The sequence below is a fragment of the Carassius carassius genome, chromosome 26, assembly GCF_963082965.1.
Source record: "Carassius carassius chromosome 26, fCarCar2.1, whole genome shotgun sequence".
NCBI classification, from domain to species: Eukaryota; Metazoa; Chordata; class Actinopteri; order Cypriniformes; family Cyprinidae; genus Carassius; species Carassius carassius.
Genome location: NC_081780.1, coordinates 29733667 through 29760556, shown reverse-complemented (window position 1 = coordinate 29760556; position 26890 = coordinate 29733667). Strand labels below are relative to the sequence as shown.

At 41.2% G+C, this 26890-nt stretch overlaps 1 protein-coding gene across 2 annotated transcripts in view; it reads right to left on the bottom strand.

Moving 5' to 3' along the window:
* The window catches only part of LOC132106138 (membrane-spanning 4-domains subfamily A member 4A-like), a 144090-nt gene that overhangs the window by 77267 nt on the left and 39933 nt on the right, over positions 1-26890 (bottom strand). Inside the window, exons 7-8 of one of the 2 annotated variants that reach the window (XR_009424030.1) lie at positions 21436-21610; positions 19973-20190 (exon numbers count right to left, since the gene is read on the bottom strand). The exons of the other annotated variant lie outside the window; for it this stretch is intronic. The gene's annotated coding sequence lies outside the window, so the exon portion shown is untranslated. Of the gene's footprint in view, positions 1-19972; positions 20191-21435; positions 21611-26890 lie in introns of those variants that run through there. 2 annotated transcript variants of the gene reach the window in all.

The following is a 26890-nucleotide window of genomic DNA, read 5'->3' as shown; positions in this document are numbered from 1 at the left end:
TGGTTGGTCCTCCCCCCATTCACATATATATAGATAGTGTGACAAAAATTATTGATATGCCCCTGCATTATTTAAAATGTTCTCTGCAAAAACAATTTCATCATCATATATGTAGAAATAATATAAAAGTTTATATTTTTTTATATCCCCGTGAACCTAAGTGGATAAAAGGGATGGATGGATTGATTGATAGATCCATTTTTATGGAGAAAAACCACCATAGCTTAAATGTTTTCATCTATGTTTGTCACTACTGATTTTGCACTGATCGATCACAATAATATCTTTAAATTATTATTATATTTTATATATATATATATATATATATATATATATCATATTGGCATTGTGAAAACCTCAAAAGGACAGAAACTCACCGGTTCACTGCTAATTTTCCTGTAGTAGGCTGTTTGCAAAGGCAAGCACGTGTTTCAGTGACTAGCTAAATTAATCCCCTAGCTTAGCGCCATCTACTGTTTTGGACAGGGGGGCAGGGTTTCATATTTTTTGAAGCACCCCTGGGCGCCGCCATTGGCTAGCGGACCCTCACCTGCTGTTAGCATTCTATTGACTCCCATTCATTTTGGTGTCACTTTGACAGCGAATAACTTTACATCTGATGCGTTTAAAGACTCCATTTGTCCATTCATTATTTCTAAAGAAACACGAAAATGTATAAAAGGCTCCATTACCTTGTATCTTACGTTATGGTCCCGTAGAAGCAGTTTTTGTAAAAAAAATAGGCTAACGATTGCGTCATAACCAGCAACTCTCTGTCGCACAGTAGAGAAATTACCGTATGGACAGGAGGAGAAGCTCGCAGGAAATCTTTTACTGTCTATGAGGCTATCGGGGGGACGTGGAGGCATGAAGTCAAGGGAGATAATTAATCACAATACTTACCAAAATTTGCTCCTGTTCACGCTCGCCTTCTCTGCAAGATTCGGTGGGTGATTAGCGATTAGAAGACGTACAGGTTGCTCACGTGACATCTACGTCATCAAGCTCAGTTTGAGTCTGCGCAGTACGCCCGACCCCCAGGAAGTATGTGCTTCTAATTGACTTCATTTTTCTCAGTTGAATCCAATGGGGTCGCTGTGTCCATTTCTTTTACTGTCTATGGTTTTGGAAGAGGAAGTTACTCAAATGCATTTGTGAGAAAATCTGCCTGAAAGCATTTATCAGAAAATCGAGCCTGAGATCTCATAAAAAGCCAACTGTCTCACAATCGTAACAGACAGGTATGCATTTGTATGCACTAGATTTGGTATTTGTTCAAAGCTTACATGCAATTTGTTGCTTTGTATTTATTTGTGAAATATCATTTAGGCTCATTTATTTATATTTGGAAAACACAATATTACTCAATTGCGTTTTCGCTCAAATTGACCTTTGTATTTGAACGTTTTCTGTTTGTTTGCAAGTCGAGTTTTCCTTTGCAAAGCAGATCGAGTTTGTTTGCAAAACACTGGATTTGTTGGTTTAATTATGGCACATAATTCGCTCCATAGATTACTTACAAAGCAGTCTTTTGTGGTAGAAGTGATGGTTCTACTATACTTGTAACAAGAAGTAGAGTTTACAGTTTTAGCTATATGAAGTTTGCACAAAACTAAATAATGATCTGAAGATATCATCGCTTGGCTGCATAATTTCAATATCAGCAACATCAATTCCGTGACATTATTACAAACCGGATTCCAAAAAAGTTGGGACACTACAAATTGTGAATAAAAACAGAATGCAATGATGTGAAAGTTTAAAATTGCAATATGTGCTGATTTTAAATTTCCTGGCATCAACACATCTCAAAAAGGTTGGGACAAGGCCATGTTTACCTTTTTATAAGTCTGCAAGCGTCTGGGGACTGAGGAGACAAGTTGCTCAAGTGTAGGAACATGAATGTTGTCCCATTCTTGTCTAATACAAGGTTCTAGTAGCTCAACTGTCTTAGGTCTTCTTTGTCGCATCTTCCTCTTTGTGATGCACCAAATGTTTTCTATGGGTGAAAGATCTGGAATGCAGGATGGCCATTTCAGTACCCGGATCCTTCTTCTACGCAGCCATGATGTTGTAATTGATGCAGTATGTGGTCTGGCATTGTCATGTTGGAAAATGCAAGGTCTTCCCTGAAAGAGACGACGTCTGGATGGGAGCATATGTTGTTCTAGAACTTGGATATACCTTTCAGCATTGATGGTGCCCAGTGTTGGGTATAGTTACTTTCGAAAGTAGTTAGTTAGGTTACAACGTTACCATCAATTAAAAGTAATCAGTTATGATATAGCGTTACCTATTCATAAAAGTAACGCGTTAGAGTACTCATGCGTTACCAAAAATTAAAAGCCATTTGCAGCGGCTCACACATGACAGACACAGCCCCCGGCCCCTTTAAATGCACCTAGAAGTCGTGACTCCCGACAATGAATAACGTCAGTCATCCGAATAAATGAACACTGCAGGATAACAATAACAGGAAAGACAGTCAGCAATAGGCTATTCCACATGGCGTTCTATTTATTTATTATCACAGAACATATTATTAATCAAAATTCGCACCTACCCAGCCTGGGTAGCCTAGGCTACTGTATGTTATGAGCACCACAAGATAACTCTTGATTTTTCTTTAACTTTAAATAATGCAGTTATCAAAGTACAAGTATGCTTACTTGTAAACACAACCTTAAACAGGCTTGCAGATTTAAATCCATTTAGAAATGATGAACAACCAGCCAGCCAACGATCTAACAGAAATTAACAGCTGCCTGTCAAACAAAAATGATAACAAACCGAATTAAATCCTTCACTGCCACACAGGCAAATGACAAATCGCTTAATAGCCGAACTAATTATTATTAAAGTGTCACTCACAGTCACAAGCCTAAATTCGCTTTAACACAGTCCATAAACCAAACGCTGTCCTCTCTGCCATCTTGCTGGGAGTTCGAACAAAAAAAAACCCCACACACACAGGGTCAGGCGCAGGGCACAGACGTATCACAGCCATTGACTTTACGATCACAGAGCTTCGGCTCCGCTGATACATCACAGGTGGCACAGTAGACCTAGGCCTACTGTCTGACAAAAAGCAGGCTGCAGTCGGGATTTTCCTTTCCTTAAACCAACGGATTACTTTTTAAAAAAATAACGAAGTTACTGATTACTTACGCACGAAACTAACGCGTTAAGTTACACATTTCAGGAAAAAAGTAATTAGAGTACTCTAACGCGTTACTTTGTAACGCATTACCCACAACACTGATGGTGCCTTTCCAGTTGTGTAAGCTGCCCATGCCACACGCACTCAGCAACCCCATACTATCAGAGATGCAGACTTCTGAACTGAGCGCTGATAACAACTTGGGTTGTCCTGGTCCTCTTTAGTCAAAATGAAATCCAAAATGAGCCAATATTTGGCATGACATTTCAAAATGTCTCACTTTCAACATTTGATATGTTATCTATATTCTATTGTAAATAAATTTGTCAATTATTCCATTCCTTTTTTATTCACAATTTGTACAGTGTCCCAACTTTTTTGGAATCTGGTTTGTTAATCTAGAGTATGATTTCGACAATGAGCAGGTCCTGAGACGTGTTGTCTAACCCCAATAGAGTTCAGAATGTCTATAAATGCTGATCTCAATACATATTTTTCATTATCAACATGGATATTAAAATGACCAACAATTACAACTTTATCTGCAGCCAGCACTAACTTTGATGTAAAACCAGCAAACTCTTTAATAAAGTATGATACACGATACTATTCAAAGAATATGATATTATTTTGGGTGAGTAGACTTTCATTTGTATTCTAAAAATGAATTATTTAAGGATAATAAAAGTGAAATGACATACAGCCAAGTATGGTGAACCATACTCCGAATTCGTGCTCTGCATTTAACCCATCCAATGTGCACAGCAGTGAACACACACAGACCATGACCACACACCCGGAGCAGTGGGCACCCGGGAGTAGTTGGGGGTTCAGTGCCTTGCTCAAGGGCACCTCAGTCTTGGTATTGCCGGCCCGATTCTCAAACCCATAACCTTAGGGTTAGGTGTCAAACTCTCTAACCACTAGGCCACGGCTTCCCACTAAATTTTTAACAATACATATTGTTTCAGTTTTTTTTTTTTTTTTTTTTTTTTTTTACAAAAAATGCACTTCTCAATGTTATAATTTATTGTGACCCGTTATCAGTAATGATCGTCAAAGTTATATTTATATGGCAGAAATGTACAATTCTAAAATAATACAAATCATGCAGTTAGTTAATAATCAAATTAAACTAGGTTAATTATTATTTAATTAGCTGTGGCCTAATGGTTAGAGAGTTGGACTAGTTACCTTAAGGTTAGAGTTTCAGGAGTTGTAGGTGGGAGGGAGTGAATGAACAGTGCTCTCTTCCGCCCTCAATATCCATGGCTGAAGTAGCCTTAAGCAAGGCACTGAACCCCCAGTTGCTCCCCGGGTGCTGGATCTATAGCTGCCCACTTCTCCGGGTGTGTGTTCATATTTAATATTCATGAGAATTCACAGCAATCTGTTCTGCAACCAAACGTTCATGTGAAGTCAGTTCTGTGTTCTATAAACCAACGTTCATGTGAAATCACAGCACTTTATGCTGTAACCAAATCTTTATCTAAACCCAGCACTGTGTTCTGCAACCAAACGTTCATGTGAAGTCAGAGCATTGTGTTCTTTTCCGTTGTAATGGAGAAGTGAAAACTGTTAATGAATGCATTTAATATACTACTGGCTTAAATATGTTTTAAATCCATCTTTTGTCCGAGCCATTTGTGTTCAATTAATTTTAGAATGCACATTTGAAATAATAACAAAAAAAACAATCACATTATACAGCATTCTAATGCACTATATTATATTATATATAATATTATAGATGCATTTAAATACATGTACAAGATAATTGGACCAGTGACTTACAGCAGTTCTTTACAATATTAAGCATAACACTCAGTTGTTATGGGTATAAATAACAGCGTCTCCTCCATATATGACAGCTGCCTTGTCTGTCTTTTACTGTGAAAATAACAATCTCCTCGCTGAGTGCAGTATTCTTGAGGAATGAGTGAGAAACGGAGTGATTAGCAGAGGGAAGACAAGTAAGTTTTCCCTGAAGGTTCAGTCCAGTCCAGTGTTGGTTTTGGTGATATTGATTTAAATCCATGAGAGTTTGCTGAGCACCTGTAGATGTTAACAGGGGGCTAGATCAACTGAACGCAGCTGTTGCTCTGACATGGATCAGGGGGTCAGTGATGATGTCCTCTGAGACCCTCACCATCACAGAGTCAGACCGAGCCCACTTCAGAGATACTCCAGTTCTTACACAGAGGTCATTCAGGTCCGGCCAGTCTGACCAGACACCATAACCAGCCGAATGAGTGTCCAGTTTCCCGCTGGGTTTACTTTTGAAGCCAAGGAAGTGGGGCTAACGGCACCCTGCATCTCCTGAGATCCAGGAACAGAGAGGATCGAGCCAACTCCCTGACGTCTCTGTCATCATTGTACAGCATTTTCAGAAGATGGGAAATCATCATGCTGGTATAAACCCATATCACATTCGGCACCCCCAACCCTCCTTCCCAATGGGGATGAAAAATAATGTCACGAGTGCTGTGTGTATTCAGTACAAACCACTTTCGCACTAAGTTCACCGTTTTGTTATTCATTTCGCTCAGCACTTTCTGCTGGATATGAGCGTTGGAGAAAAGATGTTGTACTTTAGACAGTGTTGTACTTTTAGTGCCACCTGTCTAACAGCCTCCAGCTTCATGGTCAGTGGCAGTGGACATTTATCAATCAGGTCCAGCCTGCATGTAAACTCTGACAAGATGATGTTTACTTGCTCTTTCCATTCTCCTGCAATATTAATTTTATGGCCAAGATAAGTGTATGTCTCATGAAGAGAATATACACGAATAGGTTTTGTTGCTACTGTAAACCCTAGACTTCTATCAGATTTTGAGCAGTACCACCTGTTCCCTCCACTCCTCCTCTCATACAGAACAGAACATTTTGAGTCCTTAATCTCCAGGCCTGACCATTTCAGAAAATAATCTGTTCTGGCTAGCATGTTTTTATTACGCTCTCTTCTCTGGATGCAATCTGGACATCGTTTGCATAGACCTGTACTGGGATAGGGGACATCACACCATGGGAGACACACTGACACATCCACTTTAACCATTGGTTGATGGCAATTATGAAGTTAACTGCACTCCAAGGGCAGCCAGTTTTAATGCCCATCTGAAGTGGTGTTGGGCGAGTGAGCTGTTCTCTACAGATTACTGTGATAAAGAAGCATCTATATACATCTTTCACTATATCAATGAACAGCTGAGGCAGCTATATTTCCTCCAGTGATCTGATCATGACATCATGAGATAAAGTTCCAAATGCATCTCTTAAGTCTAGGAAGACTGAATACAGTCTTCAGGAGTCATGCTTAAAATAATCTATCCCTGTTTTAAGGCAAAATACATGTTCATTCATACCTTGCCTATTGATGTATGCCTTCTGCTTGGTAAATAGGATATCAGCCTCCGTCAGCCAAGGAAGAACTCAGGCCAGTATGCATTTCATGAACATCTTATAGATGGTAGGAAGGAGGGAAATATCTCTCCATGTCAATGAAAAAAGGAATGGTAGAGGAGCGCTTCCTGGACTCGAAAAATTGGTTAAAATAGAGGTGCTCTTTGGATGGGAAACTAGATGCCAAAAATCAAAAAGGAACTCCAAGGCACTCTCAATTACAAAAGTAAAAAAGCCTTTATTGTTATGGCTTGGTCACATTAACCTTCTAAAAAACTCCAACGCGTTTCGGCTACATGCCTTCCTCTGGGAGTTAAACAGATCTCAAACAAACAAAGTTTCTTATGAACTAACAGTCCACCAATCAGAAGTCTCCATCTGTCAACTGTGGTGCTAAGGTTACAATTGTTAGTACACACAAGAGACAGCAGGTGTCATCATTTCCACTTCTTATCAAATCAATTAAGTACATACAAAAACCAACTTCATGAAAGGACCATACCTGTACCCAACACGGTGACCCATAAAAGTAAAATACAAGCATAGTATATAAATTTCAAACCACCATAGGACAACAGAACATCAAAGATATACACTAAGGTCAAGTTCCTCATTCAAGCCTGGATATTTAGTAGCCTGTAGGCGAAATATCCAGAAAGCTTCCCGTTGATTCAGTTGCCTTTGCCTATTGCCCTTTCTTAAGGACAAAGGAATGTGGTCAATCCCACAGACCTGTAAGGTGGATTGGTCACTATTGTGGTGTTCCATATAGTGTCTTGCCATGGGATAGTTGGTGTTTCCTGTGCGAATTGCGTATTTGTGTTCAGCCAGTCTGTCCAGTAAACGCCGCTTAGTTCTTCCTACATAAAAGACTTCACACATAGGACATTCCAATCTATAAATGACAAAGGTAGTTTGGCAGTTTATAAAATGGTTAATAGTGAATTCCTTTTGAGAACCAACATCATGAAAATGTTGGTTTGTCTTACATTAGCACAATGGTTGCAGTGATGGCATTTGTAAGAACCTCTGGGTCTAGGGCCTAACCATGTTTGTTTTACTTCTGGTTTAAAATAACTGTGAACCAGTCTATCTTGTAGGGTGGGACATCTTCTAAAACTAATGAGAGGGGGTTCAGGAAAGACCTGACTTAGTACCTCATCACTTTCAATAATTCCCCAGTTTTTTGTATGATTTGCCTTATTTGTTCAGCCTCTGTACTGTATGTAGTGACAAAAACAGACCTCTCTTCTGTTAGTTTCGGTGTATTCCTTTGTAGTAATGATGCCCTATCTATACGTTTGGCTCTGGTGTAAGCTTTTTGGAGAGTGGAGCTTCTATATCCCCTTTCCTTAAATCGTGCCATCATCTCTAGTGACTTACTCTCAAAAACATGATCTTGGTCACAGATCCTCTTCACTCTCTGGAACTGCCCATATGGGACATTCTCTTTAAGCCAATTTGGATGGAAACTCTTGGCATGTAAAATTGTGTTTCTGTCTGTCGGTTTTCTATACACTGATGTATGCAAGGTTCCTTGGTTATCTTTTGAAATTGTCAAATCAAGAAAATTAATACACACTTTACTATATTCTAAAGACAACTTGATGTTTGGATTAATGCTATTCAGATAACCATAAAATTCAATCAACTCTGTTTCCGAGCCAGACCAAAAAAGACATACGTCATCAATATAGCGCCCCCACCAGATAATAAACTTGTGAAACGCATTATTTTCTTGGTTCAAAACAAAGTCCTCCTCCCATTTGCCCAGGTACAGACCTGCATAGGAAGGGCTGTAGCATGCCCCCATGGCACAACCTTTGGTCTGTTTAAAGATCTTATCCTTGAAGACAAAAATGTTATTAGTCAAAGTCCATTCTGTTAGTGACAGCAAGAAATCAGTGGGTGGCATTTCATGTTCAGGACGCCCACTCAAGAAATGTCTCAATGCTGCAAGGCCCTGTTGATGGTCGATATTTGTATATAATGCTTCCACATCCATAGTTACAAGGAAGGATTCAGAGCCTATATCTTGTAGCTCTCTGTTCTTGTTTAAAACATCAGTAGTATCCTGGACATATGCAGGGAGTGAAGGTAGAAAAGATTTAGACACTGCTTCAGTAAGGCTTTCGTTCCCTGAAATCACAGGTCTACCTGGGGGGTTCTCAAGACATTTATGTATCTTGGGTAACATGTAAAAAGATGCCATTCTAGGATTCTCATTAAACAAAAATCTAAGTTCAGGGTCTGAGATCCAACCACTGGCTTTAGCTTGATGTAACATCTTTCCCAATTCCTCTTTAAGAGACTCCGTAGGGTTATGGGTCAATAATTGGTAGAACTCTGTGTTATGTAACTGACTTGCAGCCTCTTTTACATACAAGTCCTTACTCCAAACCACAATCGCACCCCCTTTGTCTGCTTTTTTAATAACTAAATCTTCATCTTTGGATAGTGCTTCCAAAGCACTTTTTTCTTTGTGAGAAAGGTTACTTCGTTTGGATGCCCTTTTACTCTTAAACAAATTCTCAATATCAAAATTCACTTTTTTAGCAAATGTATGTAAAGAAGCATTTTGTACCAAAGGGCAAAAAGTAGATTTTGGCTTAAAACGGGAAAAGGAGTCTGTCTGACCTGTATCTGTGGAACTTGTAGATGTTGGGGTCTGCTGCTTGTACCAAGTTTTGAGGTGTAGATTCCTGTAGAATCGAAAAAGGTTGATTTTCGTGTCAAATTCCTTTCCTGGGTGGGTTGGTGCGAAGGATAATCCTTTAGACAGGACTCGGATGCTCTCCTCTGACAAGACCTTGCCGGAGATGTTAATTACTGCCTGGCTTTGCTCCGTATCCATCTGGATTCTTCGTGTCCTTCTACCTCTCCTCGTTCTCCTCTTCCTCTGCTTATAACCCTGCTCCCTCCTCGTCCGCGTCCATGTCCGCGTATCCATCCCCTCCCCCCTCTGGTGGGGTATGGTGGATGTTCTAAAAAATCCTCTCGGGAGGTCTGGGCTGTAGGGGTTGTCCTCTTCTTCACTGCTAGTGAAGTTGAAGGAGACGGTTCTGGGTTTCCTACCAGCTGTGCGACCTCCATCTATGCTCCTTGGTACTTTCTTTGATTTTTGATTTCTCCATGTCGATGGATCATCAGGGATGTCTTTTTTTTGGAATACAATGAATTATTGCTCCTTTCCATGAATCTGGTACGGTCTTATTTTCCAAACAGACATTAAAAACTATTGTTAAAATTTGACATGATTGCATGGTTTTAAAAGACTCATTTATCACGCCAAGTGGAAAAGATGGTGTGATAAATGAGTCTTTTAAAACCATGCAATCATGTCAAATTTTAACAATAGTTTTTAAAAAAGCTCTAAAGGTAGAAAATGGCCTCTAAAGATTGTGCAGTTCTCACCTGTTCTCACCTGCTGGGAGTGTTAATATGGCTCATTTACATCTCATTTAGATAAGACATACCCCCTGTAAAGCTCCCCCCTGTAAAGCTGCAAAGGACCATGTTCTCCGCCTCCACTGTCAATGCGGCCACTAAGGTCCGTAAGGTCTCTGGTGCCTGTCGAGGCGGCAATCCCTGAACCCGGTGGTGGACATCGGAAGTAAGGGATGCTGTCAAGCTGAAGGAGTCCTACCAGGCCTGGCTGGCTTGCAGGACTCCTGAGGCAGCTGACGGGTACCAGCAGGCCAAGCGGGCTGCAGCTCGGTTGGTTATGGAGGCAAAAACTTGGGTCTGGGAGGAGTTTGGTGAGGCCATAGAGAAAGACTATCGGTTGGCCTCGAAGAGATTCTGGCAAACCGTATGTTGCCTCAGGAAGGGGAAGCAGTGCTCTGCCAACACTGTTTACAGTGGAGGTGGGCAACTATTGACCTCAACTGGGGATATCGTTGGACAGTGGAAGGAATACTTCAAGGATCTCCTCAACCCCACCATCATGCCTTCCGTTGAGGAAGCAGAGGCTAAGGGCTCAGAGGTGGACTTGTCCACACAAGCTGAAGTCACCGAAGTAGTTAAGAAGCTTCTTGGTGGCAAGGCACCAGGGGTGGATGAGATCCGCCCTGAGTACCTCAAAGCCCTGGATGTTCTGGGGCTGTCTTGGCTGACACGTCTCTGCAGCTTTGCGTGGCTGTCGGGGACAGTGCCTCTGGAATGGCAGACCAGGGTGGTGGTCCCTCTTTTCAAGAAAAGAGACTGAAGAGTGTGTTCTAAACTACAGGGGGAAATCACACTCCTCAGCCTTCCTGGGAAAGTCTATGCCAGGGTACTGGAGAGGAGAATTCGGCCGATTGTCGAACCTTGGATTCAGGAGGAACAATGCGGTTTTCGTCCTGGTTGTGGAACACTGGACCAGCTTTATACCCTCACCAGGGTGCTGGAGGGTTAATGGGAGTTTGCCCAACCAGTCCACATGTGTTTTGTGGATCTGGAGAAGGCATTCGACTGGGTCCTTCGCGGACTCCTGTGCGGGGTGCTCCGGGAGTATGGGGTACGTGGCCCTCTGTTTAGGGCTGTCCAGTCCCTTTATGACTGGAGCAGGAGCTTGGTTCGCATTGCAGGCTGTAATTCAGACTTGATCCCGGTGCATGTTGGACTCCGGCTGGGCTGCCCTTTATCACTGGTCATGTTCTTTACTTTTATGGACAGGATTTCTAGGCGCAGCCAGGGGCTGGTGGGTGGCTGGTTTGGGGAGCACATGATTTCGTCTCTACTTTTTGCAGATGATGTTGTCATGTTAGCTTCATCAGGCCAGGACCTTCAGCATGCACTGGGACGGTTTGCAGCCAACTGTGAAGTGGCTGGGATGAGAATCAGCACCTCCAAGTCTGAGGCCATGGTTCTCAGCCAGAAAAGGGTGGCATGTCCCCTTTAGGTTGGTGGAGAGCTTCTGCCTGAAGTGGAGGAGTTCAAGTATATTGAGGTATTGTTCACGAGTGAGGGAAGGATGGAGCGGGAGATTGACAGGCGGATAAGTGCAGCTTCTGCACTGATGCGGTCGATGTGCCTGTCTGTTGTGGTGAAGAAGGAGCTGAGGAGGCGAATCTCTCAATTTACTGTTCAATCTACTTTCCTACTCTCACCTATTAGGGCTGGGCGATATGGCCAAAATTTCATATCCCGATATAGCTCATTTGATATCCCGATAACGATATACATAAGAATATAGCAATTTTTCTGTTAATTCAGTTTATGAATAGTCTATATAAAATTGCAATGTGGAAATGCAGTTTACCAAAAAAGGTAGTATGGACTAAATATTTATTTTATTTAGAACCTTTTTTTCAAGCAAGACTGTTGGTAATGTTAACACCTGCCATTAAAATATTTCAACATTTAGCAGCAGCCAACTTTTAACAGTAACACCACCCAGACTTCTCTTGCAGCATCATGTAGGTGTAAAGATGTTTCCAAGTAGTATTCTTTGTTCTCTAGAGCAGGCAATAGAAAGCAACCACAAATATTGATAATGGCCGGTCTATTCCTATTGGATATAAAAAAGTAAACTGAAAACCTCTGAGGTTTAAAGAGCATGTTGCAGGGCAAAATACCAAACGTAAACTTAAAAGTTTAAAGTGCAGCAGCCACAAAGTCAGCCTCAATATATTTTTTACAAAATCCAACAAGTGAAAAAAACCTTTCAAGTTTGAATGGTAGCATATAAATCAGGTAACACAACTTTAGTAATGTGTTTTCGGCTGGGTATTTCGTATCTCGGATCGAGTGTTTGCACCAACTCACAAAACCCCCGTTTCTCGACCGTGTAGATTGGAACCATATCTTTGCAGATGTGCTTGGCAACAGCAGAAGTGATCTCCTTCCATCTGCGGGAGCTATGGCTATATGGTGTGCCACGGGTAAAAAAGCCTGTTGCAGCGTCTGTGTCTGGAGTTTGTTTTGAGCGCTTACGTCACCACTCGACGCTGCTTTTGCAGTTTTTGCTCGTTGACTCTCTCTGTATTCTTTTTCGTGGTTCTTGCGCAGGTGATAAAATAAATTAGTAGTGTTGGAGTCCATTGTTGGCACTGGGAGCCGGAAAACTTTACAAACAACTGTTGTCTGGTCCACGTCGGTCTTCTTATATCCAAACCACGTCCATGCAACAGAAGTCGCCCCTCTTTTAGGTACAAGCTCCTCGGTTTGGGTTGGCTGGTCATCCTGTTGAGAATTACCCTGGTCTGAACCGCGTCTACTACCGTCTTCCTCCATGTTTGTTTATGTATTGCAGCGTGCATGGGCATGCCATGGCGTGAGGTGCATCTTGACGTAAAATTCTGCCGTAAACGCCATAATGGCGTAAACGATAGAGCCTTATATAAAACGATAGACATTTTCTATCGTCCAGACGATATATTTCGTCATATGGTCCAGCCCTATCACCTATGGTCATGAGCTGTGGGTCATGACCAAAAGGACAAGATTCCGGATACAGGCGGCCAAAAAGAGCTTTCTCCGCAGGGTGGCTGGGCACTCCCTTAGAGATAGGGTGAGGAGCTCTGCCACTTGAGAGTGAAAGTGACGTGACATACAGCCAAGTATGGTGACCTATACTCGGAATTTGTGTTCTGCTTTTAACCCATCCAAAGTGCACACACACAGAGCAGTGATAACACACACACTGTGAACACACACCCGGAGCAGTAGGCAGCCATTTTTTATGCTGCGGCGCCCGGGGAGCAGTTGGGGGTTCAGTGCCTTGCTCAAGGGCACCTAAGTCATGGTATTGAAGGTGGAGAGAGAACTGTACATGCACTCCCCCACCTACAATTCCTGCCGGCCCGGTTGTGAGTCCGACTCTCTAACCATTAAGCCACGACTTCCCCAGGAAGAGGAGCTCAGAGTAGAGCCGCTGCTCCTCCACATCGAGAGGAGCCAGCTTAGGTGGCTCGGGCATTTGTTCTGGATGCCTCCTGGACGCCTTCCTGGTAAGGGGTTCTGGGCACCACCCACCGGGAGGAGACCCCGGGGAAGACCAAGGACACGCTGGAGGGACTTTCTCTCGGCTGGCCTGGGAACTCCTCGGTATCCCCCTGGAAGAGCTGGAGGAAGTGTTTAGGGAGAGGGAAGTCTAGGCATCTCTGCTTAGACTGCTGCCCCCGTGACCCGGCCCCGGATAAGCGGAAGAAGATGGATGGATGAATGGATGGATTTTAATCATCACACAGTAACCAGCAACAACCACCCATTCCTCTTCTCAAGGAAGACATGCGCTGCAGTACTAAATGGTCTCTCGCTGTCGGTGCTAATAATGATTTTGGCATCTTACTCGGACAGTTTAAAATGCTTCCACATTGCTGTCATGTTTGCTGCATTAGTGTTTGATGGTGTCACATCATTGTTCAGTACAATTTGTTCTATCTTTTCACTTATTCACTCAACATTACATCATTGATATATCACAATATAACACTTTTTTTTTATAATGTAAAAATTTATACCAGCATTATCGTGGACGGTATGGCTCACCCCTAATAAAGTAGCTACAAAATAAATTACAAATACAGGGGAAGTCGTGGCCTAATGGTTAGCAAGTTAGTTTTTGTTAGATTGTTAGAGTTAGATTTATTTGTCACCCAAAGGTTGTGGGTTGAATCTTGTACAGCCAGGGATTGTAAGTGTGGCTGTTATTAAGCCTCTCATCAAAAAACCACAACTTCACCCCAGAGAACTAATTAATTACAGACCAATCTCGAATCTCCCTTTTCTGTCCAAGATACTACAAAAAGGTAGTATCCTCACAATTATGTTCCTTTTTAGAGAAAAATGGTATCTGTAGGATTTCCAGACAGGATTTAGATTGTATCATAGTACTGAGACTGCTCTCCTTAGAGTTACAAATGACCTGCTCATATCATCTTGTATCTCTCTATTAGTGCTATTGGATCTTAGTGCTGCGTTCGACTATTGACCACAACATTCTTTTGCATAGACTAGAAAACTTTAATGGAATTGCATTAGCATGGTTTAAATCATGGTATCAAGAAGTATGATATCGATCACAAGTGCAGTATGGAGTACCTCAAGGCTCAGTACTAGGGCCGTTCCTATTCACGCTTTACATGTTACCCTTGGGAGATATATCAGCAGGAAGCACGGTGTTAGCTTTTACTGTTATGCTGATGATACTCAGCTCTAGATTTCTTTGTGGCCCGGCAAAATAAACCAATTTGAAAAACGAAAGGAATGCATAGTCGATTTAAAAAATTGGATAAGTAATTTACTGCTCACTGCTAAATTCTGAAAAAACAGAGGTGTTAATTTTAAGACCTAAAAACCTGCATGTAATAACCTAGAATGCTGTCGAAGACTTGATGGCTGCTCTGTCAATTCTTCGACATCAGTTAGGAACCTAGGTGTGCTATTTGATAGCAATCTTTCCTTAGAAAGCCATGTTTCTAGCATTTGTAAAACTGGATTTTTCCATACGTTTATGACCTCAAGGTTAGTTCATTGTAATGCTTTATTGGGTGGTTGTTTTGCACTCTTAATGAACAAACTCCAGTTAGTCCAAAATGCAGCAGCTAGAGTTCTTACTAGAACCAGGAAGTATGATCATATTAGCCCGGTCCTGTCAACATTGCACTGGCTCGCTATCAAACATCGTATAGATTTAAAAATAGTGCTTATAAAGCCCTGAATGGTTTAGCACCTCGTATTTGAACGAACTCTTGTTACATTATAGTCCTCCACAACTGCTATGATACCTAGAATATCAAAATTAACTGCGGGTGGCAAATCTTTTTCCTATGTAGTGCCTAAACTCTGGAATAACATACCTAACATTGTTCGGGAGGCAGACACACTCTTGCAGTTTAAATCTAGATTAAAGACCCATCTCTTTAACCTGGCTTACACATAACATACTGATATGCTTTTAATATCCAAATCCGTTAAAGGATTTTTAGGCTGCATTAATTAGGTAAACTCGAACCAGGAACACTTGACATAACACCCAATGAACTTGCTACATCATTAGAAGAATGGCATCTATGCTAATATTAGTCTGTTTCTCTCTTATTCCAAGGGCACCATAGCCACCAGATCCAGTCTTTTTCTAATCAGAGGGTCACTGCAGTCACCCGGATCCAGTACGTATCCACAACAGATAGATCGTTGGCGCCGATACAGGATGGCTGCCTCCGTGACGTGCTCTGCAGTTGTTTTTGTGTTTTTGTTAGTTTGTCCTGTCTTTAGTTATATTCCTGCAATCAGCTTCACCAGGGACGAATTGCTGGACATTCGGCAACACACATCTCCCGATATATCACCGGTTTTCGACTATTCTGATGTTTTGCTGGACATTCTTGTCGGCGGAGCAGCTGTGCTGATCACACGCTTCAAGAGGATGCGCAGACGGGGAAAAAGATCTGCCACGCTCGTGAGACTCAGAAAACGCGGATTTCGAACGCCGTTGCCTAGCATCCATCTGGCAAATATCCGCTCTCTACCCAACAAAACGGACGAACTTCTTCTGCGCTCTCGGACAAATAAGGATTTTTCACACTCTGCTGCTCTGTGTTTCACGGAAACTTGGCTGAATGACGCCATACCGGACAGCGCGGCGTAAACGATAGAGCCTTATATAAATTCTATAAGTTCATTCTGGTGACTGTTTACATTCCTCCGCAAGCACACGTGAGCTCAGCTTTGCAGAAACTCGCTGATCAGATCACAGAGACAGAACAACAACACCCGGACTCCATTTTAATCATTCTTGGGGACTTTAATAAAGCCAATCTCTCCCGTGAACTGCCAAAATAAAGACAGCATGTTACATGTCCCACAAGAGACAGTAATATATTGGATCACTGTTACACCACAATAAAGGATGCATATCACTCTGTTCCACGAGCAGCTTTGGGACGTTCTGAACACCTTCTGGTTCATCTTATACCAAAATACTTATACAGAAACTTATATATCTTATACATCTTATACAGAAACAATAATCAGCTAAACCTGTATTAAGGACTGTAAAAAGATGGACTAATGAAGCAGAGCAGGATTTACAATCTTGCTTTGACCTCACTGACTGAAGTATTTTTGAAGCTGCTGCCACCAATCTGGATGAACTCACAGAGACCGTAACATCATATATCAGTTTCTGTGAGGATATATGCATTCCTTCCAGTACTCAACTAAATTACAACAATGACAAACCGTGGTTCACTGCAAAACTCAGACAGCTCCGTCAGGCCAAAGCAGATGCTTACATAAAGGGGGACAATGTCTTGTATAAACAGGCTAAATACACACTGGAAAAGGAGATCAAAGTGGCAAAGAGGAATTATTCTGGTAAAATAAGGACTCAGTTTACTTCTAACAACTCCGCATCAGTGTGGAAAAGTCGAAAGAAGATCACCAATTACAAGACACCACCCCCCAGCACTGTGGAGAATCAAGAACTGGCAGACGATCTGAACGAGTTTTACTGCAGGTTTGAAAGAACACCCATCACCTGTCCTGAACACCTCCCCACACAACCATTTACAACTCCTGCAACCCATTTTGTACACCTCTCCAAACAACCGTTCACACCATTAACAACTCCTGCAACCCGCCCTGAACAAATCTCCAATCAAGCGCTCTCACCATTCACACCTCCTGCATCCCCCCTCTCCCCAACACCTGCAATTCAGATCAGCGAGGATTCGGTGCGCCTGGTCTTCCGGAAGCAGAAAAGGAAAAAAACACCAGACCCAGATTGTGTTACACCAGCCTGTCTGAAATCCTGTGCTGACAGCTGGCCCCCATCTTCACAAAGATCTTCAACAGATCGCTGGAACTGTGCGAAGTCCCTTCATGCTTCAAACGCTCCACCATCATCCCCATCCCAAAGACATCCAAAATTACAGGACTAAATGACTACAGGCCTGTGGCTCCAACGTCTGTAGTCATGAAGTCATTTGAAAAACGTGCTGGCCCACCTGAAGGACATCACTGGACCCTTGCTGGATCCTCTTCAGTTTGCCTACAGAGCAAACAGGTCTGTGGACGATGCAGTAAACACTGGACTGCATTATGTTCTGCAACACCTAGACAGACTGGGGACTTAGGTGAGGATCCTGTTTGTGGACTTCAGCTCGGCCTTTAACACGATCATCCCAAACCTCCTCCTGCCCAAACTAACTCAGCTCTCCGTGCCCACCTCCATCTGTCAGTGGATCAACAGCTTCCTGACAGACAGGCAGCAGCTAGTGAGGCTGGGAAAATACACATCCAGCACCCATACAGTCAGCACCGGAGCTCCCCAGGGCTGTGTTCTCTCCCCACTGCTCTTCTCCCTGTACACTAACGATTGCACATCTAAGGACCCCTCTGTCAAGCTCCTGAAGTTTGCAGACGACACCACACTCATCTGCCTCAATTAGGACGGTGACGAGTCTGCTTACAGACAGGAGGTTAAATAGCTGGCTGTCTGGTGCACTCTCAACAACCTGGAGCTTAACACCCTCAAAACAGTGGAGATGATCGTGGACTTCAGGAGAAACCCCCCTGCACTTCCCCCACTCACCATCATGAACAGCACTGTGACTGCAGTGGAGTCATTCAGGTTTCTGGGCACCACTATCTCTCAGGACCTGAAGTGGGACATTCACATTGACTCCATTGTGAAAAAGGCCCAGCAGAGGTTGTACTTCCTTCGCCAGCTGAGAAAGTTTAACCTACCACAGGATCTGCTGAAACAGTTCTACTCCACTATCATCGAATCCATCCTCTGCACTTCAGTAACTGTCTGGTTCAGCTCAGCTTCTAAATCTGACCTCAGAAGACTACAGAGGATAGTCCGGACTGCTGAGCGAATTATCGGTACAACCCTCCCTTCTATTCAAGAACTGTACTTACCCAGAGTGAGCAAAAGGGCTGGCAAAATCACTCTGGACCCCTCACATCCAGCACACTCCCTCTTTGAACTGTTGCCATCTGGTCGACGCTACAGAGCACTGAGCGCCAGAACGACCAGACACAGGAACAGTTTCTTCCCTCAGGCAATCCATCTAATGAACAATTGATAAAAACTGTGGAACACACTACACTATTTATATTTATATATACATACACACATACTTAGCGTATACTTAAATTTTTTGCACATGATATACCTGTAAATACATAATGCTCATTGTAATATACCTGCCATACATTATCAATTTTTTTATATTTTCGTTCCTTATCTACCTATTTGTATTTTTTTTTTAATTTTTATTCCATTTGTGTTTTTTGTTCTGTCACTGTCATTATGTTGCACTGTGGAGCTTCTGTCATGAAAACAAATACTGAACTGCTGGTTTTGTCTGGCCAGAGGAGAACTGGCCCCCCAACTGAGCCTGGTTTCTCCCAAGGTTTTTTCTCCATTATGTTACAGATGGAATTTTGGTTCCTTCCCGCTGTCACCTCTGGCTTGCTTAGTTGGGGACACTTCATTTACAGCGATATCGTTGACTTGATTGCAAATGATTGCACAGATACTATTTAAACTGAACTGAGATGAATGATGACATCACTGAATTCAATGATGAACTGCGTTTAACTGTTATTTTGCATTATTGACAAAATAATTATTTTCCTAATTAATGTTGTTCAGTTGCTTTGACACAAATCTTTTTTGTTTAAAGTGCTATATAAATAAAGTTGACTTGATGTGTGGTGAGTGAATGTACAGCAAGGCACTGAACCCTCAACTGCACCCTGGCCACTGCTGCATTGGCTGTGTTCACGGTGTGTGTGTGCAATTTGGGTGGGAAAAATGCAGAGCACTAATACCGAATATAGATCACCATACTTGGACACGTCACATAACTTTCACTGAAACAATAAATTTGCTCCTGGATATAATTGGGATGCGTATATTTTGCATACATGTTCACATATGTGAGACATTATACTGCATATATGTTAAATTATATGTGTACCTAATATTCATATATTAACAAATATATAATTCCATATATGAAAATATATTAAAATACAATTTACCTTTAATTGTGTTCATATATTGCTAAAATATATTCCCATATAATTGTGACTATATGAGCACCATATACGTTTACATATGTTCCCCAATATTTGGAAAGCGGCAATTCCTAATACATTAAGGACCAATTACCAATATACTGAAAATTCTTCAATATATTGACCATTCATTTATAAAAAAATATTTTCTTTCCGTAAGGGAAAGCCATTCACATAAAATATAGCGCACGCATACTCAGTCCCACAAACACATACACATGTATGTGCTATTCAAACACGCACTACCGATGTGTTCATTTAGTTTTTCTAGTTTATCGAGCCTGATTTATACATACATATATATATATATATATATATATATATATATATTTTTTTTTTTTAGTTACTATAGCCCACGTCAAACCTATAAAAAAAAGAAAATAATTGATATTCGCATAAACAGTTTTGATTTATTTTAATGTTTAAAAAATGTAATATTGTTGAAGGAATGTAGAAAATGTCACAAATTGAAAAAATAAATTAAACCATTAGGAATAGCTCTGCCCTTAGGGTGTTGCGTCATCTCTAGCGCTGAGTAGAGTTGAACAGTCTCGTCACGGAGTGAAGTGAAACGGCCGCTTGAGTAGTGATGCATGTCAATTGCAGTTCTAAAGTCAAGAAAGTAAGAGAGGAATACTAGATTAATTGAAATGCATAGTTTGAAGCATCGTTACCAAGACAAATTTTTTGCTAACCATGTGGTCCATGTGCTATGAGCTACAAGCTAATTGAGTGTACATACGTCACTTTGACTTTATTCTTCATTAATAGTTACATTTCTGTTGAGAAATGGGATTTTAAAAATAAGTGTTGAAATGTGTATTGATGCATTTTAAAGCATTTATTGTGCTGAAAATTATCATTTGAAATATTAATGTTGTTAAATGGGAATTAATTGTGATTTTTCTGCCTTGTCTTTGCAAGGTTGTTTTTTTTGTTATTTTCCTTTTTGTCTTTTGTTATTTCCCCTTTATCTTGCCGTTTCCTGTCCTTTTACATCTCTCTTGAAACTGAATGAGGAGTTCGGAGTTAGAACTGTTTCTGCTAACAACGAAGAGTGCTCAGCATTGGTGGAGACTGGTGAGCCAACCTGTTTTTTTCCCGAGCTTGAACAACATTTCATTGTTTCTTCAAAGTGGTAGGATCTCACTTACTCTGTGAACAAGAACTATTTTTTCCTTTTGTATTTTTTCATCTCGTTCACATATCGCGTCTTTTGCGCGCTCAAATTAGTTATTTCCAATGTAGACGCGCGGTGTGCCCGCTCATAATGGAAGCGACGCGCCAGTTTTTTCCAACATTTCAACTTTTCAGAATGCCGCAAGCGTACCGCGGGTCATGTGACAAGAACTAACCAATCAGCTTCATCCTTTCCCGTAACAATGTTGAAAGCTCAGCTAAGATGAAGGAACTGCTGATCATAGTTGTATATGGATTGCCATTTTGAAATAAATTTAGTAGCAGAGCTACTGCAAGCGATTTTTAGAGCTGCAAATCTATTTATCCTTTGCTGAAATTTCCACGTCTTCATGGAGAGAGCACGTCATGGTTGCTTAGCAAAGGCAGACACCTCAGGGGTGCAACTGCCTGAGCGCTTTGGAAAGAAGGAGAAAACGGCGCGCCTAGCGTTTTCCACGCGTTTTTAGGCGCGATATGTGAACGGCCCCTAAAGAGTCATTGAATTAAAACCTCTTTATTTCAAAAGGTTTATCAAAAGGGGATTGTTGTGTGAATTATATTGTTGTTGTTGTTTTTTTCCTTGCTGTCATTTTGCTGTCAACAAGTTGTTCCTCTTGCTGTTTTTTACCCCAAGAAACAGTTTAATATAAGAAATCATAGAGAAAAATACTTACCTTTTCAGTCATAGTTCTTTCTCTTGTCGTCATTTCCCTTGTCTTGCTGCAATGCTGGCTCAAGACCGAACATAGACTTCTGATCTGGTCCAAGGTATTAGAAAGTGTTTTATGCAGATTGTGGTCACTTGTGCTACATAAAAATTTGGCGAGCCAGTTCTTGCAGCGAGGGTAACTGTTAAAGAAACGGAGAAGGGAAACTGGTAAAACATGAGAAACAAGTTTTTGAATTTTTCAACCGTGACAAATGAAAATCGTGAAGCGGGAAAACGTTGATGTAGCAAATGCGCTCATAGTTGAAGGCCTTACGTTAACCGAAGTAGACAGTGAGCTGGAAACGTACCTGCAGAGATATGGTTAAATTAGCCGTAAGATTATCATTGATGAATCGGCTTCAGAGTTTCACAGAAATGCCATTATAGAGTATAACCATGACTCAGCAATCCAAAACGCGCGCCTTAGCTACTGTCTACATTTAAACTGCTAGCTGCTCTGCCACTGAAGGGTATCTGGAGGAATTGAAGGCCATTGCCAAAGACAATGGAAGGCCTTTCCAAAGCGTGCTTCAAGAGGAATTGGAGAAACCCACTCTGCAAATCCAGATCAAGGAAAATCTCAACATGTGAGTTGCCATGGCTCTAGCAGTGACTCACAAAGTGTAGAAGCCGTCGTCCTACCACCAATAAGTAGGTCCCAGACTCCCAACCTGACTCATGCAAAAGTGACAAACTCAAAGCTCAGGACTTAAAAATCCAACCAAGTATAAAACTAAATTTGTGTCTCCCCCTTCCCCAGAAACCACCACCAATGATATCACGGTGACAACCTGTCCAGCTTTTCCCACAAATATTGTGGACCCACCTAGTGTCCAAAGAATGGTTGTTGAACATATAGTGAAAACAAGCGAGGCTACCCTGTCACAGCAAACCTCAGTCCATCTGAGAGTTTTCTCAGGGAGGTCTCCTCGTCCCCCACACAAACCAGATTTTGACACCTGGCGTGCAAGTGTAGACTTCTTGTTAAATGATCCTTCCATCTCTTACTTGCACAGAACACAAAAAATCCTCTACAGTCTCTTACCTCCAGCGACTGACATTGTAAAGCATATGCGCCCTCCAGCCCTACCTGCTGTAGAGTCTGTATATGGTTCTGTCAAGGATGGAGACAAGTTGTTGGCAAAACTTATGGGCACTCTAGTAAATCAGAGTGAGAAACCAGAATATGAACTAGAATATGTAGACAAATAAGAATAAATGCTGCACGTCTCACTCAGCATTGTGTGCCAAATTTAATTGTTAATTGTTTTGATTGTTAACTCTGGAGACTGTGGAACTGGAGACAGGTGAGTGGCGCAGGTGTTGCTCATGTTCCCATGGCCTTGGCCCCGCCCCACTCGTCAAATTCACTTCTGTTTATTATTTATATAAATCCACTTGGGGACATCTTACACATGCATGGACTTCAATTTCATTGCTAAGCTGCTAACATTAAAATTTACCTAACCACCAGCTCTGATAGGTCATCACTGCTTGACTTACTTACTGGATGCACCAGGGATTTCAAGCATTCGATGTCCATGAATTTCCTTTAAATAACAACAAAACAGATTTTTTTTTTCAGTTGAAAAGTCAAAAGTAGCGACCTGTGAAATTAACAGGGTTCATGTTAAGCCTGCTTCATCTATCCATAATCTTGGTGTCTTAATTGACTCATCTATCTTTTGCCTTTCATATTTCATCTTTTTTCCATCTTCATAATATTGCACGTCTTCAATCTTCTCTAACTCTAGCAGGTGCTGAAATCTTAATTCATGCATCAATCAAATCATGTCTGGATTATTGCAATGCTGTATTTCTTGGTCTGCCTAAAAAAATTATTGCAAGGTTACAGTATGTTCAAAACTCAGCAGCAAGAGTTCTCATCTCCACCGGGTGTTCTGCTCTCATTACTCCTCTACTGCATGATCTTCACTTGTTACTTGTGGTATCTCACTGCGACCGTGTGAACGAGTCTTAACTTTTATAAAGAAGATCTCTTTGGGTTTGAGACTTTAGTCTATGCATGAACAGCTTGTAACACTCCACAGAGAAAAGAAAACTTGAAATTGCATCATATGATCCCTTTGATATCACGCGGACGAGCTGTTGATAGAAAACACAATCGTATTCATTAAGAGCGTAAACTGAAACAAAAGCGAATTTAACATTCCATATAACCAATATTACCATCTTCATCACTTCTGGAGCATTGTATGGAAAAAGGAAGGAGCCGGGCAATCAATATCAATATCAAAACCCCTTTAGATTTATTTTCTGAAGAAGAAAAATAAACCAATTTGTTACACCTCTTTTGAAAACGGTGTACATCAGAAGCTTTCAAGTGAGATTATTGTATTAATGCAACAGAAAACTGTTTAGATCTTAAAAAATTCCACACATTTGGTTCTCTTTAAGTGGTGCCTTTTAAACAATTGATGTTCCAAGACATCACATTAAGAACCATAATTCAATCAAAATACTCTAAATCCTACTAAATAAGAAACAAAAGTTAGTGAATTTAGCACTGGAACTATAAAGGATACACCTGGATATCTGGTCAACATAACAGAAGGTACACCAGGATTCAATCCGTATCCAGACCAGATGGTGGATCAGCACCTAGAGAGGACCTCAACAGACCACAATGTCAGCCAAAACCAGGACAACTAGAGCCCCAGATACAGATCCCCTGTAAAGACCTTGTCTCAGAGGAGCACCAGGACAAGACCACAGGAAACAGATGATTCTTCTGCACAATCTGACTTTGCTGCAGCCTGGAATTGAACTACGGGTTTCGTCTGGTCAGAGGAGAATGGCACACTATTTAGACACACTGTTTCCCTTTTTAAAGGCTGTAAATTGATTTGACACAATCTGCACTGTAAAAAGCGCTATATAAATAACAATGACTTGACTTGAGTCCTAAGGCCGACTCGGTACTACAGTTCACTAAAGCAGTGGTTCCCAAAGTGGGGTTTTTTTCCATAAAAAAAATGGAAAAAAATATATAGGCCCTATATATTTTTGTTGCAATTAATTTAACCCTTTCACACGTACAATCACACCGGTCAGTGCATGATGTGAAATTCAAATGTGATTTTGCACGTTGGCTGGCTCGGAGCCAGAGACAGGTGCACTCAGAGCTGTCATATATCACAACTTTTCAGTGTTTTCAACCACATAATGTTTATTTTAGATTTCAGACATAAGTACTAAAAAACCAATACATTTAGAGTTTGTAAAATACACTGATGTCAAAGGAAGAGACAATAATAATCCTTTCCATTATAATTAGACAAGTTTTATTCATATCAGATACACATTGTGTAAGTAACTTTAAAGTTTACTCTATTCTTCTCCCAGTTCACCAGCCACTTACTTTTATGTATTTCGGGAGAAGTGGATGAATTCACATTTTGTAAATCTAACAGATCCGATCTCTGAACTGCGTCTGCGGCACAAACTAAGATGGCGGCGCCCATCGCGCATACAGCTCAACTACCGCGATCGTTATTAAGGTGTTTAAACAACAAAACACTTCCACTTGCATATATTTGACAATCGGAATATCAGTTATTTCATGCAATATCTAACAAATTTGTGAATATTTGAATAAAAATTGAATCATCATTCATTCAGCTCTGTTGTTGCTGCGGTATGTCACGTGACAAGCAATCACGCGTCACCATGGAAACTATAAAGTGACACATCTAAATAACGGATTAGCATGAGCGTGTGTGTGTGTGTGTGTGAGCCGCTCAGACCTACTCGACTGGTTCCTGATGGCAGAATAATGAACAAGTTCAACCCAACATAGCTGCACAGTTACTTTCCGAGAGAGAACAGACAGGTGGATATCGAGTGGCTCATACAGAATTGTAACACTGATTTTGCATGTAGAACAATAAAATATAACTTTGTGTGCTTTGAGACTGGGCATAAAATCGAGTGCGAGTGGAGGGGTTGTTGAGGTGGGGTGGTGGAGGTACGGGGTCGCGGGGCAGCAGCGCATTTATCATGGGGGTCGCGAGCTAAAAAGTTTGGGAACTCCTGCACTAAAGTAGTACTCAGCATAGGTGCAATAACAGAAGTCTATAAATCCCCTCCTAGAGTCTGAACTGATGTCCGTTATTCCCACTGACGTGTTGTCACATAAGGTCAGAGGGTCAGCATGAGCTTCCACTTCAGTCAGAGTTTAGATTTGTGATCTTTGATCATGGTGAGATAGATCAAGAAGGAAGAGAAGAGATTTCTTCCTAGACTGATTCATCTTGCCTCTTTTCATGGTGGTTTGGTTACTGTAGTCGGGAAAGAAGAGAAGAGAGCTGCTTTAGCTCGTCGGCCACCATGACACACAGTGCTTCAGTGTCAGGATCTTTCTGCTGTTGTTTGTGTGGAGAGGATGGTAAAAGTTGTCGTTTAGCCATTGAACACTAGTAAATTAATTGAGAAAGCAAATATAGAAAAAACTGTGCAGAGACAATCATTTTAACAAATTTTTTATAGACACGGAAAGCTTCAGATTAAATTGACCATCTTTTTCAGCAGGCCATGTGATCCATCAAGAGTTTGTCTTTAAAAAGGTCAAGCAAAGACATCCTGGAGGAAAGTAACATGTTTGTTAAAATTTACAATTACACATAACTACATATATGAAAAATCTGAAATTATAGTTTGATACAAATTTGAAAGTAGAAAGATAGTTTAAGGTTTATAATATTTGTAAAAAGTAGGATTGTAAATTATTAGTTAAGCATAATAAGTAATATTTTAGTAAAAATAATTCACTCACTAGAACTAAATTCGGAATGTTGGCCTCTGTGTTTTTCAGCTCTCTCCTCTTTAACCAGCTCATACTGAATGTGTTTACCACAGTCCTTGGACATGTGCTGTGTGATCCTTTTCACTTGCTATGGCCTTTGTGAGATTATGGCCAAAGCAATTTGACCACGGCACGGCCAGTTTGCCCACTGCAGCCCAACATTAGCACCATTATCAGTGGTTATGCAGGACTTTTTTTTCTCATCTACCGTATTTTCCTGACTATAAGTCGCACTTTTTTTTCATAGTTTGGCTGGTCCTGCGACTTATAGTCAGGTGCGACTTATTTATAAAAATTAATTTGACATGAACCGAGAGAAATTAACCAGGAAAAAAGAAACCAATAGAAAATATTACCGTCTCCAGCCGCCAGCCGCTCTATGCTGCTCAGTGCTCCTGTAGCCTACACTGAAGACCTAGAGCGCCCTCTCGCGGCTGTAGACGGTAATGTTTTCTCTTGGTTCTAAATAAATGCGACATATAGTCCAGTGCGACTTATATATATTTTTATTCCTCATCATGACGTATTTTTGGACTGATGCGACTTATACTCAGGTGCGACTTATAGTCCGAAAAATACGGTAATATGCAATCTG